This window comes from Chiloscyllium plagiosum, unplaced genomic scaffold (assembly GCF_037043375.1).
Source record: "Chiloscyllium plagiosum isolate Xiang-an unplaced genomic scaffold, Cpla_swu_hap1 HiC_scaffold_17, whole genome shotgun sequence".
Taxonomy (NCBI): Eukaryota; Metazoa; Chordata; class Chondrichthyes; order Orectolobiformes; family Hemiscylliidae; genus Chiloscyllium; species Chiloscyllium plagiosum.
The window spans coordinates 30,181,482-30,196,048 of record NW_028270155.1 but is presented as its reverse complement, the minus strand read 5'-3'; the positions used below and the strand labels follow the sequence as shown (position 1 = coordinate 30,196,048).

The 14,567-nt window shown below is 42.8% G+C and overlaps 1 protein-coding gene across 2 annotated transcripts in view; it reads right to left on the bottom strand.

The window, feature by feature from the left end:
• kars1 (lysyl-tRNA synthetase 1) overlaps positions 1–14,567 on the bottom strand; it is a 53,076-nt gene that overhangs the window by 36,918 nt on the left and 1,591 nt on the right. The gene's annotated exons all lie outside the window — the stretch shown is intronic.

The following is a 14,567-nucleotide window of genomic DNA, read 5'->3' as shown; positions in this document are numbered from 1 at the left end:
CAGGTTTCCTTGCTCCTACCTCACTAAGGAGGCCCACCAATATAAATACATGCAATTGTGTGAAGCTACAGTGTTTATTGTATAAATATAAACCCAGCTTGCCAGAAGAAAAAGGCTTGTTGTTAGAGAGTTTGCATTTGCATAACAGTCTGAATTATTGAAAAAAAGATCACTTTAACACAGAACTAATAAGTTCAGGTTCTCATTCCTTTTCCTTCAGATTTTAAATATTGTTGGATATTTTCACTTTTTAATAGGAGTTATGGGAGAAAAGGAAACAAGTGTTACCTTTAACTATAGTTTCTGCCTCTGCTACAGGAGAAGCATCTTGTCATTTAGTAAATATCTAGTAAGCAGCTAAGGTTTATTTTATTCCAAAGATTTAACATAACATTTCACACTTACATAAAAATACAAGTCATTATAGTGTAAAATAATGAAGTTAACTTAACTGGACTCATCATATAAATACAATGGCAACAAGTGCCGGTCGGAGTCTAGGAAAGTTATTTTCTAATCAAACTGTTCAGAGATGTGATTTGCACCAGGCCTCCATGTTCAGCAGTAGGCACACTGCTAGTGTCATAAAGAATCTTAAAGGCTAGGAATACGAATGCAAGTAATTCACCTCTTGAATCCCCAAAGCCTGTCCAACACCTACAGGGCACAATTCAGGATTGTGATGGAATACTCCCCAGATGAATGCAGCTCCAACACTTAAGAAGCTTGATACCATCCAGGACAAAGCAGCGCTCTCGACTGGCACCACATCCACAGCATCCAGTCCCTCTAACACCGACGCTCAGTAGCAGCAATGTGTACTGCAGAGATTTACCAAAGATCCTTAGACAGCAGCTTCAAAACCGACAACCACTTCCATCGAGAAGGACAAGGGTAGCAGATATTTGGGAAATTCCCCTCCAAGCCATTGGCATCCTGACTTAAAAATATATTACCATTCCTCCAGTGTTGCTCAGTTAAAATCCAGAAATTTCTTCCCTTAGGGCAATGTGGGTCTACCTTCAGGACATGGGTTGTAGTGATTCAATAAGGCAGCTCACCATCACCTTCTCAAAGGCAACTAGGGATGGTCAATAAATGCTGGCCAGCCAGCAATGCCCATGTCCCACATCTAAATCATTAATATAGTTTCAGTTAAAGCGTACTGCTGATACTGCACATATACTGTGGAATATTGTGCACATTATTGGTCATCTTTTGTAAGGCAAGAAATAAATACATCATAGGCAATTCAGAGAAGGTCCACCAGACTAATATCTAGAATATGAGGGGTTATATTAAGAAGGAAAGGTTGGAAAAGTTAACCTTTTATCTGCTGGAGTTTAGACGAGTAAAAGGTGACTTGATGGAGCTCCTGAGGGGTGCTGATATAATAGATGGAGAAGCAATGTTTCCTCTAATGGCAGTATCTCGGACTAGGGATCACTGTTAAAAATGAAGGGTCACTATTTAAAACAGAGATACGGTGATGGTGTTTCTCTCAGAACAGGGTGGCTCAATAGTTAGCACTGCTGCCTCACAGCATCAGGGACCCAGGTTTGAATTTGGGTGACTATTTGTGTGGAGTTTGCATATTCTCCCCGTGACTGTGTGGGTTTCCTCCCACAGTATGCAGGTTAGGTGGATTGGTCGATGCTAAATTGCCCAATGTGTCTAGGGATATGCAGGTTAGGTGGGAAATGCAGGGTTACAGGGATAGGAAAAGCTCACATTTGTCTTCAAACCACTCCTCTCACCTGACGCTGAGAGGATTCGCTTCATCCTGGGGTAAGATGGCAAAAGTCTAGCCCCACAACTCTTCACAGAATAGGATGAACTCCTGGCTGTTGACGGACAAGAGATGGAGTGGAAGGAGACAACCAGACAAGCAAACGTTCTCATGTTTAGAAAGATTCCAAATGAAGAACTCGAATTTTGTTAAGAGCTTCCGTGACCTCAGGACGACCGAAAGGTGATAATGAAATGCTTTTGACATGTACCCATTGTTACAGTGCAGAGTGCAAAGCGGGTAATTTGTACAAAGAAAGCTGGAACAAACAGCAATGACCAGGAAGATCTTTCTCCAAGATGTTAGTTGAGGCATACGTAGTGGCCACAGGATTTTATATACAGGTTCACCCGACAGATCGGGAAACCCATCCATTGTTTAAGTGTCAACTGTTTGCACCATGAGGATTCTAGTGCAAGGATCAGACAGGGTCTACAGGGTTACAGTATAGCCAGGAAGGAACTGAAGAATGTACTTATGAGAGCTAGAAGGGGGCATGAAAAAGGCTTGGTGGATAGTGTGGTGTAAAATTCCAAGCAGTGGAATGTGGTGAAACGGTTAAAAATTATGTCCCAATACATGTGTGAATCTAACCGGAATGGAGGTGTTGCTTAGTCCCGTGTGAATCTTCTTATCTGTATGTAACCAGAATGGAATGTGTTTTTTAGCCTTGCTCTGCTGTTCACATGAATGTTTATATCTGGAAAAGAGTATATCAGCTGGAAAAGTCTCCAGTTCGGTGAGTCTGCTCCGGGGTTACGTTTAACCGCCGAGCGTGGGTTGTTGGCAACCGCTCTACGAGAACTGACGGCTCCCAGTTTTGGTAACATGTAGAGTGAGTATAAGCCAGACCCGTTGTGGCGACGCTGCGGGGAATAAAATGCCCATATTCTAGCAGACTCGCCTCTTGGTCGTTTGTTCTGTGTCAGACTACTCTCCTACGAACCTGACCTTGAGAATTTTTTAAAACAGATAGGATTATGGAAAACCCCGAGACGTTCTACAGTTATGAGAGGAACAAGAGGATGGCCAGAATGATGGTATGGCTGATCAGGGATAGTGGAGTGAACTTGCACTGGGAGTCGGAGGTGCTAGGGGAGGCCCTTAATGAATACTTTGCTTCAGTATTCACCAATGAGAGGACCTTGTCATTTGTGAGAACAGCGTGAAACAAGCTGACATGCTCAAAAGTTTGATGTTAAGGAGGAGGATGTGCTGGTAATTTTGAAAAACATAAGGATAGATAAGTCTTCTGGGCCAAATGGGATATACTCAAGGTTACAACGGGAAGCGACTGCTACGCCTTTGGCAATGATCTTTGTGTCCTCCTTGTCCATTGGAGTAGTACCAGATGATTGGAGGGTGGCAAATATTACAAGGGAACCTCGATTATCCAGACACTATTTCATTTGGATAATTGATTATTTGGTTAATTGATTAAATGGCTTTCCTATGGGCCTTTGAGTTTTTAAAGTCTGCTCACTGTTCAGAAGACTGCAGCAGCACACAGTGCGCAAGACCCGCCTCTAACACCACCCACCATCCCCACTCAAAAATTCCTCCGCCCCCAAACTCCATCCAACACCGCCCCTGTCCACATTCCGCCCAAAACTGCCCCGCCCTCTAACCTCATCCAACATCGCCTCGCCCTCCCCAGCCCATCCAGCACCCTTCTGCCCCCAAACATGTCCAGCCTTTCCCCACAATCCCCAAACCCTACCAACACTGCCCCGCCTGCCCCCTCCCCAACCTGTCAAGCCCTCCTGCTAACCCCACCCCCTCTCAGGGGCAGCAGGACTGTACAACAGCAAGACTGCTGCTGCTGCAGCTGCCTTTGTGGGGTAAGTCTCCAAATAAGACAATGTTGGAGAGATTATCTGGGGAAGGGGGTGGGGGCGGTTCAGGGTACACCCCTGTGTAGAACTCCAGGGAAAATATGGGGGGAGAGAGAGAGAGAGAGAGACAGAGAGAGAGAGACAGAGACAGAGAGAGACAGAGACACAGAGAGACAGAGACACAGAGAGACAGAGACACAGAGAGACAGAGAGACAGAGAGAGAGAGAGAGAGAGACAGGAAGTTCAGTCATTTGGAGGCTGTGCCTGTTTAATCACTGTAAACAAAATACATGATGGCTGTTGGAAACGTCTTTGATGTAATGTTTCTATCGGGACCTCGAGATCTCCTTCAGATAATCCGATTTTTGGATAATTGGTAGTCGGATAATCGAGGTTTCTTTGTATTCCCTTGTTCAAGAAAGGGAATAGGGACAACCCTGGGAATTACAGACTGTTCAGTCTTATGTCGGCGGTGGGCAAATTATTGGAGAGGATGCTGAGAGACAGGTTTTATTGGAAAAGCATAGTTTGATTAGAAATAGTCGGCATGGCAGTGTGAGGGGCAAGTCATGCCTCGCAAGCCTTATTGAATTCTTTGAGGATGTGACAAAAAGCATTGATAAAGGTAGAGCAGTGGACATGGACATGGATTTTAGCAAGGCGTTTGATAAGGTTCCTATGGTTCCTCATTCAGAAAATAAGGAGGCATGGGATACAGGGCAATTTGGCTGTCTGGATACAGAGTTGGATGGCCCATAGAAGACAGAGGGTTGTAGTAGATGGAAAATACTCAGTCTGGAGCTCAGTGACCAGTGGTGTTCTGCAGGGATCTGTTTGTAGGACCTCTGCTGTTTGTGATTTTTTATAAATGACTTGGATGAGGAAGTGAAAGAGTGGGTTAGTAAGTTTGCCAATGATACAAAGGTTGGTGGAATTGTGGGTCATGTGGAGGGCTGCTGTAGGTTGTAGAACTGGACTGAGAAATGGCAGATGGAGTTCAATCTGGAAAAGTATAAAGTGGTTCAGTTTGGAAGGTCAAATTTGAATGCAGATTACAGGGTTAAAGGAAGAATTCTTGGCAGTGTGGAGGAACAGAGGGATCTTTGGGTCCATAGATCCCTCAAAATTGCCGCCCAAATTGATACAGTTATTAAGAAGGCATATGGTGTGTTGGCTTTCATTAGCAGGGGGTTTGAGATTAAGAGCCACGAGGTTATGCTGCAGCCCTATAAAGCCCGGGTTAGCCCACACTTGGAATATTGGAATATTGCTTTCAGTTGTGGTCACTTCATTATAAAAATGATGTGGAAGCTTTAGGGAGGGTGCAGAGGAGATTTACCAGGATGCTACCTGGCCTGGAGGGCATGTCTTATGAAGACAGGTTTGGGGAGCAGGGCTTTTCTCATTGGAGCGAAGGATGAGAGGTGACTTGACAGAGGTGTATAAGATGATGACAGACATAGATAGAGTGGATCACCAGAGACTTTTTCCCCAGGGCGGAAATGGCTATCATGAGGGGGCGTAATTTTAAGGTGATTGAAGGAAGGTTGAGGGGAGATGTCAGAGGTAGATTCTTTGCACAGAGAGTGGTGGGTACGTGGAATGCAGTGGTAGTAGAGTCAGATACATTCGGGACATTTAAGCAACGCTTGAATAGGCACATGGAGGATATGTAGATTAGTTTGATCTTAGAGTAGGAAAAAAGGTTGGCATAACATCGAGGGCTGAAGGGTCTGTTCTGTGATGTACTGTTCTGTATTCTATGTACAGTAGTGCCTCGACATACGAGCGACCCCGTTCATGAACAAATCGGTTTACGAACAGGATTGTACATAAAACTTTGCTTCAACGTACGTACAAAATTCAAGGTACGAACGCAAAAAGCCCGTGTGCGACCACGTGGTTTCATTGTTCTGCTTTGCTATGTGTGCTCTGAACGCAAAAGCTCTCGGGCCCCACGTGATCTCATTCAGTTCATCTTTGGCGCACGCGTTGCTACGTCCAAGCATTCTTACGCTATCTGAACAATGGGAAAAATTGATTCAGTTCACGAACTTTTCGGTTCACGAACCGGGTCCCGGAACGGATTAAGTTCGTAAGTCGAGGCACCACTGTACTTCCAATAAAGATAAGTCACATGAGAACGTCCATGAACTAGGCTACAAAGGAAAGATGTACAAAAACCAAAAGAACTGCAGATTTTGGAAATCAGAACAAAAACAGAAAATGCCGGAAAGACTAGCAACATCTATGGACAAAAAACAAAGTTAACGTTTCCAGTGCCCCTTCTTAGGAACCAGTCTGGCTGCTTCAATGAAAGCGGTCTTCCTAGGTCAGATTGCTGTCATTGTGGGATGGCACTTAATCATGTTAATTCCTGGCAACAGCTTGCTGTTGTGTCCCAGAATGAAAACATTTCTGCTCCAGCACTCCCACTTTTCCAGCACCCTTGTTATTAAGAAACCAGCTAGCCAGACCAGACAGAGATGATGATCTAAAGGAGGATCTTCTCCAAGGTGATCTGCAATCTCAATGAAACATCTTTGGCCTTATGACTATTGGACAGCAGTTACTAGGTGGCATGTATTCAAAACAACAGCAAAGGGTCAGGAAACTAATAGTCACACGCTAATAAAATGCACAACAGGGGAGATTGAGTAAATTTACAAAATTGGATTATAGTTTGCATTTCCTGTTGGTTTTTATTTGTGTATTTTCAGAAAGAAAGATAATTGATGCTCAATGACGGAGACAGAAATACAAGCTGGAGAGTGGGAAAAAATTGTAGCTGCTTCTTTTTAAGGTATTTTAAGTGTTGAAGACAATTTCCTCGAATTCCAGGAGCAGCAATTACTGTTTTATATGCTGTTGCACGGTTTTGGAACTTTGGGGGGAAAAAAAATCAAAACAATAGCAGTTTAAAAAGGAGGAAGATAAACAAAGGCAGCGACTACATGGTCAGAGAAAGAAATCTATACTGCTGTCTGACACAGCAGTGAATCTGCACAGTTACTGCCTTTGCTGTTTGAGTTCAAGTATCTCTGGACATCGAAGTGCATTTAGGAAAAAATTAACAAACAGTGAAATTCATAGTTGACCTTGGAGGAAAACACAAGTGCATAGTTTTTAAGTGTAGCATGGCTGTACATCTACAATAGTGAGTAGAGTCAGTTCTTTCTTGATTATATGTTTTACTGTGATCTGTCTCTTGATTAAATTTTAAAAATATAAGCCATAAATATTAAGTTAGCCTGGAGCAATTTTTTTAGAGCAATAAAACATTGTTATTTTCTGGGTCTGTAGATTGTTAAGGTGCAAAGATGACCTTTAAAAGACTGATGCTCTTCCTGTCAGATGTGGGAATTTAGGAAGAGTTTCCATGTTACTAATGATTATGTCTGCAGAAAGTGTCTTTGGTTGTGAATCCTATCAAATTGCAAGCATCAGTTGGAGTGCCAGTTAGAGGCAATAAGGAATTTACAGGAGCTAGAGGGTGTGATGATGGCAGTTCTCGGAAGGAAGAAAAGCCGCAGATACAGTCAGGTAGATGGGTTAACTCAAGGAAAGGTTGGAGGGGCAAGCAGTTTGAGTGCAGAGTCTCCTGTGGCTATCCCCATCTCAAGCACGTATGGTGCTTTGGGAAATGTAGGGGGTGACGGATTCTCAGGGGAATGTAGCATGAACAGCCAGGTTTGTGGTAACGAAAATGGCTCTAATGTAATGAGGGGTAGGTCGGGTTCCAAGCAATCAATTGTGATAAGGAACTCTCTAGTCAGAGACACAGACAGACGTTTCTGCAGCCAGCAGCAAAAAAATCAGAATGATGTGATGCCTCCCTGGTGCCAGGATCACGGATGTCTCAGAGAGGGTGCAGAACGTTCTCAAAGGGTAGAGAGACCAGCAGGAGATTGTTATACACATTAGAATTAACAACATGGGAAGGGAAAAGGATGGGATTCTGAAGGCAGAATATAGAAAGTTAGGCAGGAATTTTAAAAGGAGGCCCTCGAGGGTAGTAATATTTGGATTACTCTAGGTGCTATGAGTTAGTGAGGATAGGAATAGGAGGATAGGGCAGATGGATGTGTGGCTGAATGGATTCGGGGGAGAAGGTTCAAATTTTTTGTCATTGGAATCTCTTCTGGGGTAGAAGTGACCTGCACAAGAAGGACAAATTGTACCTGAATTGGAAGGGGACTAATATACTGGCAGGGAGATTTGCTACGGCTGCTCAGGATGATTTAAACTAGTATGGTGGGGGGTAGAACACAGGGAAATAGTGAGAAAAGAGATAAATCCGAGACTGGTACAGTTGGGAAAAGAAGCAGGTCAATCAGTAAGGGCAGGCAGGAACAAAGCAGAGAACAAGGTAGGACTGATAAATTAAACTGCATTTATTTCGATGTAAGAGGCCTAACAGGGAAGCCAGATGGATTCAGGGCACAGTCACGAACATGGGATTGGGATATCATAGCAATTACAGAGAGGTGGCTCAGGGATGGACAGGACTGGCAGCTTAATGTTCCAAGATACTAATACTATAGGGTGGAGAGTGTGTGTCTGTGTCATTTTTGATAAGGGAGGATATTCCCAGAAATACATCCAGGGAAGTTATTTGGGTGGAACTGAGAAATAAGAAAGGGATGATCACCTTATTGGGACTGTATTATAGACACCCCCGCCCATAGTCAGTGGGAAATTGAGAAAGAAATTTGTAAAGAGATTTCAGTTATATGTAAGAATAATAGGGTGGTTATGGTAGGGGATTTTAACTTTCCAAACATAGACTGGGACTGCCATAGTGTTAAGGGTTTAGATGGAAAGGAATTTGTTAAGTATTTACAAGAAAATTTTCTGATTCAGTGTGTGGATGTACTTACTAGAGAAAGTGCAAAACTTGACCTACTCTTGGGAAATAAAGCAGGGCAAGTGACTGAGGTGTGAGTGGGGAGCACGCTGGTGGCCAGTGACCAAAATTCTATTAGTTTTAAAATATTGATGGAAAAAGATAGACCAGATCTAAAAGTTCTAAGTTGGAGAAAGGCCAATTTGGACGGTATCAGACAAGTTCTTTCAAAAGTTGATTGGGGGAAGATCTTTGCAGGTAAAGGGACAGCTAGAAAACGAGAAGTCTTCAAAAATGAGGTAACCAGAGTCCAGAGACAGTACTGAATTGACTTTAGTGTCACATGTACCAAGGCACAGTGAAAAGCTTTGTCTTGCGAGCAACACACAAGACCATAAGACATAGGAGCGGAAGTAAGGCCATTCAGCCCATTGAGTCCACTCCGCCATTCAATCATGGCTGATGGGCATTTCAACTCCACTTACCCGCCTTCTCCCCGTAGCCCTTAATTCCTTGTGACATCAAGAATTTATTTATTCACATTATTTATTAATGACTTGGACAACGGCATGGAAAGTCATATATACAAATTTGCTGATGACACAAAGTTAGATGGCATTGTAGACAGTGAGATGATAGCATAAAATCATGAAGGCATATTGATAGACTAAGTGAATGGCAAAACTGTGGTAGATGGAATTCAATGTAAGAAAGTGTGAGGTTATCCATTTTGGACTGAAAAATGTTAGGTCAAGATTCTTTCTAGATGGTATGAAGTTAAATGCAGTGAATGTTCAAAGAGACTTGAGGGCTCAGGCACATAGATTTTTAAAATGTCACAGACAGATGCAGAGAATAATCAAGAAATCTAATGGAACACTATTCTTTAAATACTGAGGTCTGGAGCACAAGCATGCAAATACAAAACTCCAGACCTCGGCACCACACCTTAGGAGCACTGTGTTGTCATTGGAAATAACATAGATAAGTATATAATAGGTAAACAGCGGCAAAACAAACCACAGGTATGGGCCAATGTTAAGGGTTTGTGAGTCCATTCAGTAGATTCCTGTTAGGGTGAAACGTAAGGCTGGTAGGTGAAGGGAATGCTGGATGACTAGAGAAATTGAGATTTTGGTTAAGTAAAAGGAGGAAGCATATGTCAGGTATAATAGCAGAGATCAAGTCAATCCATAGAGGACTATAAAGGCAGTAGAGTATACTTAAGAGGGAAATCAGGAGGGCAAAAAAGGGACATGAGATAGCTTTGGCACATAGGGTTAAGGAGAACCCAAAGGGATTTTATAAGCATACTAAAGACAAAAGGGTAACTAAGGAGAGAATAGCGTCCCTCAAAGGTCAGCAAGGCAGCCTATGTGTGGAACCACTGGAGATTGGGGAGACACTAAATAAATATTTTGCATCAGTTTTACTGTATGAAGGACACGTGAAGATATAGAATGTGGGGAAATAAATGGTGACATCTTGAAAAATGTCCATATTATACAGGAGGTGGTACTAGAAGTCTTACAATGCATAAAAGTGGATAAATTCCCAGGATCTGATTAGGTGTACCCTAGAACTCTGCGGAAAGCTTGGTAAGTGATTGCTGGGCCCCTTGCTGAGATATTTGTATCATCAATAGCCACAGGTGAGGTGCCGGAAGACTGGAGTTTGGCTAACATGGTGCCACTATTTAAGAAAGGTGGTAAGGAAAAGCTAGGGAATTATAGATCGGTGAGCCTGACCTCAGTGGTGCGCAAGTTGTTGGAGGGAATCCTGAGGTACAGGAATTACATGCATTTGGAGAGCCAAGGATTGATTAGGGATAATCAACACAGCTTTGTGAGTGGGAAATCATGTCTCATGAACTTGACTGAATTTTTTGAAGAAATAACAAAGAGAACTGGTGAGGGCAGAATAGTAGACGTGATCTAAATGGACTTCAGTAAGGCGTTCATCAAGGTTCCTCATGGGACACTGGTTAGCAGGATTAGATCTCATGGAATACAGGGAAAACTAGCTTGAAGGTAGAAGACAGAGGGGGGGTGGTGGAGAGTTGCTTTTCAGACTGGAGGCCTGTGACGAGTGGTGTGCCACAAGGATCAGTACTCGGTCCACTGCTTTTTGTCATTTATATAAGTGATTTGGACTATGAACATAGGAGGTATAGTTAGTAAATTTGCAGATGACACCAAAATTGGAGGTGTAGTGGACAGCAAAAAAGGTTACCTCAGATCTTGATCAGACAGGCTATTGGGCTGAGGAGTGACATATGGAGTTTAATTTAGATAAATGTGAGGTGCTGCTTTATGGAAAAGTGAATCAGAGCAGGGTGGCATGGTGGCTCAGAGGTTAGCACTGCTGCCTCACAGCACCAGGGTCCCAGGTTCGATTCCAGCCTTGGGTGACTGTGTGGAGATTGCACAGTTCTCCTAGTGTGCAAACTCCACACTAGTGTCTGCATGGGTTTCCTCTGGGTGCTCCAGTTTCCTCCCACAATCCAAAGATGTGTAGGTCAGGTGAATTGGCCATGCTAAATTGCATTAGTCAGAGGGAAATGGGTCTGGGTGGGTTACTCTTCGAAGGGTCGGTGTGGACTTGTTGGGCTGAAGGGCCTGTTTCCACACTGTAGGGAATCTAATCTAATCAAAGAGACCTTTGAATGCAGGTTTATAGTTCCTTGAAAATGGAGTCACAGGTAGATAGGATAGTGAAGATGACATTTGGTATGATTTCCTTTACTGAACAGAGCATTGAGTATTGGAGTTGGGAGGTCATGTTGTGGCTGTACGGGACATTGGTTAGGCCACTTTTGGAATATTGTGTGCAATTTTGGACTCCCTTGTCTTGGAAGGATGTTGTGAAACTTGAAGGGGTTCAGAAAAAATTACAAGGATATTGCCAGGTTTGGAGGATTTGAGCTACAGGGAGTGGCTGAATAGGCTGGAGCAATTTTCCCTGTACCGTAGGATGCTGAAGGGTGATCTTATAGAGGTTTATAAAATCATGAGGGGTAATGGATAAGGTAAATAGACAAGGTCTTTTCCATGGGTTGGGAGACGTAAAATTTAAAAGAGACCTAAGGGACAACTTTTTCATGCAGAGGGCGGTGCGTGTTTAGAATGAGCTGCCAGAGGAAGTGGTGAAGGCTGGTACAATTGCAATATTTAAAGGCATCTGGATGAGTACATGAATAGGAAAGGTTTAGAGAGATATGGGCCAAGTGCTGGCAAATGGGACTAGATTAAGTTAGGATATCTGGTCAGCAAGGACAAGTTGGACCAAAGGGTCTGTTTCTGTGTTGCACATCTCTATAATTCTACAAATTAAGCCATTAATGAATAGCAAAGGGTAGTTGGGGTTACTCATATCGCTAATGAAGAATCTAATCAAGTAGCACTCAGATTGGAATGCGTTAAGTATGTTGTAGTCTCATTTATGTCCTTCACTTTCACGTGTCTCTGCGCAATCCTATATGACTTTTCTCCATTGTTCCTGTCATGTATAACTTTCCCGAGGAAGCTGCACCCAGTTCTGATTAGATTAGATTAGATTACTTACCGTGTGGAAACAGGCCCTTCGGCCCAACAAGTCCACACCGCCCCGCCGAAGCGCAACCCACCCGTACCCCTTACCTAACACTACGGGCAATTTAGCATGGCCAATTCACCTGACCTGCACAACTTTGGACTGTGGGAGGAAACCGGAGCATCCAGAGGAACCCATGCAGACACGGGGAGAACGTGCAAACTCCACACAGTCAGTCGCCTGAGGCGGGAATTGAATCTTCTGAAAGCAACATTCTTCATCACAATAGTTTAACAGAAAGGAAGTACTGGCAGACCAGCCACACCTCTTTCTGTATTCAAACTCATAGTGAAGTAAGGGAAACATTCAAAAGCACAGTGGAGCCTGGAATAATCCAGAAACTAATCCTATGATTCCTTTAAAATCACTGGTTGGGGTGGGAATGGATCCCTCATTCCATTTAATGTAATGTTAAATTATGAGAAGAAAGTACATTGGCTAGAGTGTGGTGTTGTAAAATGACTGGTGCTGTCAAATCAGGGTCATAGATCAATTAGTACCATTCCCTACTGCCCTGGGAGCTGTTGACAGCTATTAGGTAATCTTGTATGCAAACATTTAACAATACGGCAACCTGCACAACCTTACCAGAAGTATGTGCACATAGCTCAGGATTCACTGCACAGTGTTCAAACCCCAGGAATCACTCAAATTTTAAGATCCGAGAAACATATCACGCTTGTCTTATGTTAGGTAATCTCAGTCAAAGTGACTGCGGGCTCACGGAATCAGTTTCTATGTTCGAAAGTGAAAATTTAGTCTTAAATTTAAATATAACAGCAGTTTCAGTAGATTTCCACAAGACAACAGTTAGGATTATTACAGACTGAGGAAAAACATTTGTGAATGCAGCTCCAGCCGTGAACTTATTACAAAGATCAGCCTCAGTGTTTGTGGTGACAGCACAAACTTGTTCACAGAAACAACACTGGGTCCAAAAGTTGGCCTGCAATTTGGAATGGAGATGAGTTTATAATAAGCTAACTGCTAAATGAGGGAGCTGCTCCAGGAGCATTGTGGTGGTCTGAACAATGAACTGGGCCAGTAGCTTTTTTTTAAAGATTAGATTAGGTTACTTACAGTGTGGGAACAGACCCTTCGGCCCAACAAATCCACACCGACCCTCTGAAGAGCGACCCATTCCCCTACATTTACCCCTTCACCTAACACTACAGACAATTTAGCGTGGCCAATTCACCTAACTCTTAATTTCTAGCTTTTTTGATTTGGCAGGTCAATTATCAGTGCTTCACTCTTGAGAACTTGACAATTCTCCATCATCACTGGCAAGCGTGCTAGTTGCCATGGATAGTGCAGGAGATCCAATGGGATGCCATCTTTCTTGGTCAATTTGCCCTTTTTTTAGGGATTCTATTTCCCCAAGTGTAAAGTATCTGACAACAGGGAAGGCTCTGAACAACTTGCTATTGCTGCTAAGTTTTTCTTCACTTTTTATTTGTATTGGTTATTGATAGATTAATCGACGTTTCGGGCATAAGCCCTTCTTCAGGAAGGGCTTATGCCCGAGACGTAGATTCTCCTGTTCCTTGGATGCTGCCTGACCTGCTGCGCTTTTCCAGCAACACATTTTCAGCTCTGATCTCCAGCCCTCACTTTCTCTCAAAGATTTTAACCTACTGCGAATCCTCTATTGATAGATTACTTTAAATTAGCCAGTGGTTTGGCAGCAACATCATTTGCACTTAATTGTGGGTGGGCAGCCTCTGTAGTAGATGACAATGACAGCCTTATCACAATCCACCCTACCACAGATATCTTGAACTGTTGAATATGTACCTAAAACGTCACACTGACATACAAATAAAAGCCACAGGTCTTGAATCAGGTTTATCCTGAATTAGTAGACCAGGCTACATGAAGGTTTGTTGTACTCTTCAATGCAGAACCTACATTTTTTGTATAGTTTGCCTTGACAGTAAGAAGCTAGTTTCAAGAAAACAAAATTCAAAGAATAGTGGAGGAACATATCTTTAATCTTTGATCTTATTCCATCATTCAGTAAGATAATGGCTGATCTTTGGCCTAAAGTCTACTTCATTGTCCTTTCCTTGTATCAGTTGACTTCCCTGGAGACTAAATAATTTTCTATCCAAGCCTTATCTAATCATCTCAGTATTTCCAAAGATTCATAACTGGATTCAGAAATTTACTATCTCTGATCTAAAAAAACCTCTAATCCTAAATTAAGTCTCCGTATTCTGGGTTCCCCAGTCACAATAAACAAACTGTGTCTATCATGTCAAGTCCCTTAGAATTTTGGAAGTTTCAATGAGAACATCTCTAATTCTTCAAGATGTCCTGGGCAAGAGCTCAATTTATTAAGAAACAACACCAGAAATTCCTGGAATAGCTCAGCAGGTCTCATCTGAGGAGGTTTTGCTTGAAAATTTGATTTTCCTACTCCTCGGATACTACCTGACCTGCTATGCTTTTCCAGCACCACTCTAATCTTGACTCTAATCTCCGACATCTGCAGTACCCATT